Source organism: Heptranchias perlo, chromosome 21 (assembly GCF_035084215.1).
Source record: "Heptranchias perlo isolate sHepPer1 chromosome 21, sHepPer1.hap1, whole genome shotgun sequence".
NCBI lineage: Eukaryota > Metazoa > Chordata > Chondrichthyes > Hexanchiformes > Hexanchidae > Heptranchias > Heptranchias perlo.
The window spans coordinates 16,825,507-16,830,177 of record NC_090345.1 but is presented as its reverse complement, the minus strand read 5'-3'; positions in this window follow the sequence as shown (position 1 = coordinate 16,830,177).

Here is a 4,671-nt window from a genome sequence, read left to right as displayed (position 1 = left end):
GCGGAAATAGTTTCTCTCTATCCACCCTATCCGTTCCCCTTAATATCTTATAAACTTCGATCAGATCACCCCGTAACCTTCTAAACTCTAGAGAATACAACCCCAATTTGTGTAATCTCTCCTCCTAACTTAATCCTTGAAGTCCGGGTATCATTCTAGTAAACCTATGCTGCACTCCCTCCAAGGCCAGTATGTCCTTCCGAAGGTGTGGTGCCCAGAATTGCTCACGGTACTCCAGGTGCGGTCTAACCAGGGTTTTGTATAGCTGCAGCATAACTTCTGCCCCCTTGTACTCTAGTCCTCTAGATATAAAGGCCAGCATTCCATTAGCCTTCTTGATTATTTTCTGCACCTGTTCATGACACTTCAATGATCTATGTACCTGAAACCCTAGGTCCCTTTGGATAGCCACTGTTTTTAACTTTTTACCATTTAGAAAGTACCCTGTTCTATCCTTTTTTGATCCAAAGTGGATGACCTCACATTTGTCTACATTGAATTCCATTTGCCACAGTTTTGCCCATTCACCTAATCTATCAATATCGCTTTGTAATTTTATGTTTTCATCTACACTGCTTACAATGCCACCAATCTTTGTGTCATCGGCAAATTTAGATATGAGACTTTCTATGCCTTCATCTAAGTCGTTAATAAATATTGTGAATAATTGAGGCCCCAAGACAGATCCCTGTGGGACTCCACTAGTCACATCCTGCCAATGAGAGTACCTACCCATTATCCCAAGTCTCTGTTGCCTTTTGCTCAGCCAACTTCCTAACCAAGTCCGTACTTTTTCCTCGATTCCATGGGCTTCTATCTTAGCTAACAGTCCCTTATGTGGGACCTTATCAAATGCCTTCTGGAAGTCCATATAAATAACATCCATAGACATTCCCCTGTCCACTACTTTAGTCACCTCTTCAAAAAATTCAATCAGGTTTGTCAGACACGACCTACTTTTCACAAATCCATGCTGGCTCTCTCTTAACTGAAAATTCTCGAGTGTCTAAAGTACACTTTCTCTCTGCTGCTCTATGCTTTTTCCTTTCACTTGTTCTTGAACAACTGTTTGTACTATTTGTATTGTAAATTTCCCCTAGCACTTCCCCTCTCTTGCTGTCTCGACTTTACTCCCTTCTGACTCCCCGCTCAGGTTCCCATCCCCCTGCCACTCTAGTTTAAACCTTCCCCAACTAGCACTAGCAAACACCCCCGCAAGGACATTGGTCCCAGTCCTGCTCGGGTGTAACCCGTCCCGCTTGTACAGGTCCCACCTTCCCCAGAACCGGTCCCAATGTCCCAGGAATCTAAATCCGTCCCTCCTACACCATCCCTGCAGCCACGCATTCATCCGGTCTATTTTCCTGTTCCTATACTCACTAGCATGTGGCACTGTTAGTAATCCTGAGATCACTACCTTTGAAGTCCTGCTTTTTAATTTATCTCCTAACTCCTTAAATTCACCTTGCAGGACCTCATCCCTTTTTTTTAACCTATGTCGTTGGTACCGATATGGACCACGACTACTGGCTGTTCACCCTCCCCCTCCAGAATGTCCTGCAGCCGCTCGGCAACATCCTTGACCCTAGCACCAGGGAGGCAACATAACATCCTGGAGTCACGTTTGCGGCCGCAGAAACGCCTATCTGTTCCCCTTACAATTGAATCCCCTATCACTATAGCCCTGCCACTCTTCTTCCTCCCCTCCTGTGCAGCTGAGCCACTCGTGGTGCCACGAACTTGGCTCTTGCTGCTTTCCCCTGATAAGCCATCTCGCCCAACAGTATCCAAAGCAGTATATCTGTTTGAGAGGGAGATAGCCCCAGGGGACTCCTGCTCTACCTGCCTAGTCCTTTTACTCTGCCTGGCGGTCACCCATTTCCTTTTTGTCTGTAATCTTTACCTGCGGTGTGACCACCTCACTGAACGTGCTATCCACGATAGTCTCAGCATCACAGATGCTCCACAGCAAATCCACCCGCAGCTCCAGCTCTGAAATGCAGTTAGCCAGTAGCTGCAGCTGGACACACTTCCTGCACACATGGTCGCCAGGGACACTGGTAGTGTCCATGATTTCCCACATAGTGCAGGAGGAGCATATCACGGGTGCAAGCTGTGCTGCCATGACTTGCCTTAGATTTACCCTGCATTCACCTCTCAGACTCTCCTCCCGCTCTCGGTCTCTCCTTTTATACTGTGCTCACCTCTTGGACTCTCCTGCCTCACCTGTGATGTCGCACAGTAGTTTTCTCTTGTTGGAGGTCTGCTGCTGCTTTTATTCCCCACTCTCAGTCTTCTGCTGCTCGGGTCCGCCGCTGCTCTGCGGAAAAATTTATGGAAAGCAAGGCAAAGCAGCACCTCCTTCCCCCACTTCACCAAACTCCTACACTTGCCAAACTCGCAGCTGTTTCACTCTGTCCTGCCGCACTCCGGCAGGATCTGAACAGAATAATGATCTGAACAGAGAAATACAGGTGGGTTCAGTCAGTGCACACGTCTGGTGTGCTTCATCTGCCTGGCATCCAGGCAGAGAGGTGAAAGCAGGAAATTTGCCCCATACTGTTCATAGTACATCATACATATACTGTAACATTGGTGAAAGCAGGAAATTTGCCCCATACTGTTCATAGTACATCATACATATACTGTAACATTACGATCTTAACCACTGGAAATAAAAACATGATTTAATTTCCAGCTAATAATTGAATTGAAACTAAAGTTATTTGATGTACTACAATTTAGATCAACTTTAGCTCAATAAATAATGTAATTGATAGCTCTTTAAACTGAGAACAGTTGGATGCTACAAAAGCTGTAAAGATAAGAAACAAATTTTGCTAATTTAATTTCTTGTTTTTTCACTTTTTTTCAGTGACCTGAATATAAAATTTGAGATCCTTCAAAAAAAAATGCCTGGGGTTATATGAAAGCATCCAACAAACATTAATTTAGTTGTTCTATGAAGGCAGGTAGCATGTAATTAGAATGTGAATGATAACATTTGCCTTTCATGCCTGAGTCATTCATTTATAAAAAAGAGATGTAGTTGTACCAGTGTAAGATATTCACTGCAGTTTAAATACCATTATCACCGTAAATACTGAATGACATAGATGGTGTGAACCATTTTCAATGGAAAGTAAAATCGGGTGGAGTGTAAACTGGAAGCTCGATCCTACCTTGTCAGTTTCCCGTCAGGCAGCTTAGGTTAAAATTATCCCCTTAGTCTCTGCACAGCCCTGCACCACTCTACTTTAGCCCCATCACTATCTACTCTCCGTCTCTGACTTTCCATGTCTCTCCTCCAGTCGCAACAGACACTTCACTGCACCTTCTTTTGTATTCACTTGTACACTTAGCTCCTGCTACTGGCCATACAATTACTTCCACCTCTTATCCATACCTTCTGCTTCTTTGTCTCAGCATACACACTCTGCTGAGCTACTGTAAGCATCTTCACAATTTTCAACAGTGCACACACTAACCCACACCCACTCTTCTTGCAGGGCAAGCTGGCACACAACATAAGGAAGATGTCAAGCTCAGAGGAAGGGCGGGCACCATGCAGGTGCCAGTGGAGGAGGTCACCATTGACATCACTGCCAGAGGGAGGGTATGTAGCATTGCAGATTATGAGACTGGAGGACATGCACAGCAGAGTGTTCTGCTATCTTCCCATCCTTCTCTCCTTATGCTGAACTATTTCCTTCACACATTCTGCATGACAACCTAGTAGTGCATAGCATTGCCAATCATCTGTTACTGCTGTAGGGTTGTTAACTCTTTAGGGTACGAAAGATAATAATCAACCAAGACTGAAACTGTAGTTATTTTACTAACTTTAAATAATTATTTCTCTCTCTCGCTCTCGTCATCACATATAGTGTGAAATTTTGACAAGGACAAGAATTTTAAATTTGATGCTTTGTTGGACTGCGAACCAATGTACGTCAGTGAGGATGTGGGGTAATGGGCAAAAGCATGCCAAGCATTTAAGGGGCAGAAGAACCCTGAAGATCAATGATGCTTCAGCCTTGTAGGCCTCGGCAGAATCTGTGTGCTACACAGGATATTTTGTGGGGGCTAGACTGGATGGAGAGGTGGCCTCTGCTAGACACTCTCCCTCCATCCCCTGGCCTTGGGACCTTTACTGCTATTATCTGGGCCTACCGCCACCTTTCATATGGTAGTTCCGGGAAATGGAGTTAACTGGAGTGAATGGGAAGGAAATGGTCCGGGCACTCAGGCCACATGTACGAATAGCATTTGCAAATGGTCGGTGGGTAAGGGGCAGCCAATGACGTTCCTGGCAGGGCCAGAGGAGGAGAGGTATCCAGGTTTGGGCAATGAAGCAGCAGCAGGCCTCATGGTAGATCTAGCTTTATTTTCTGTTGTTACCCCGCCCCATTTCAGGCAGGATGACAGAGAATTGTCCAGTCTATAGTGTCTGTAAAATCACATTCCAGTTTGTAGGGAGTGAGTGCTCGCTTACAGGAGTGGCCTTTAAGCACCAAAAGAAACATCAGAGTAAAGCCTAAAAACATAACATCCATCCACAGGTTTCTGGCAACTGAAACTAAATAAAGCGAGTTCCAGATTATATACATTCACTATTTCTTAAGGGGAGTATGGATTCTTACAGCTTCCTTCCTTTCTGCACTGAAAATA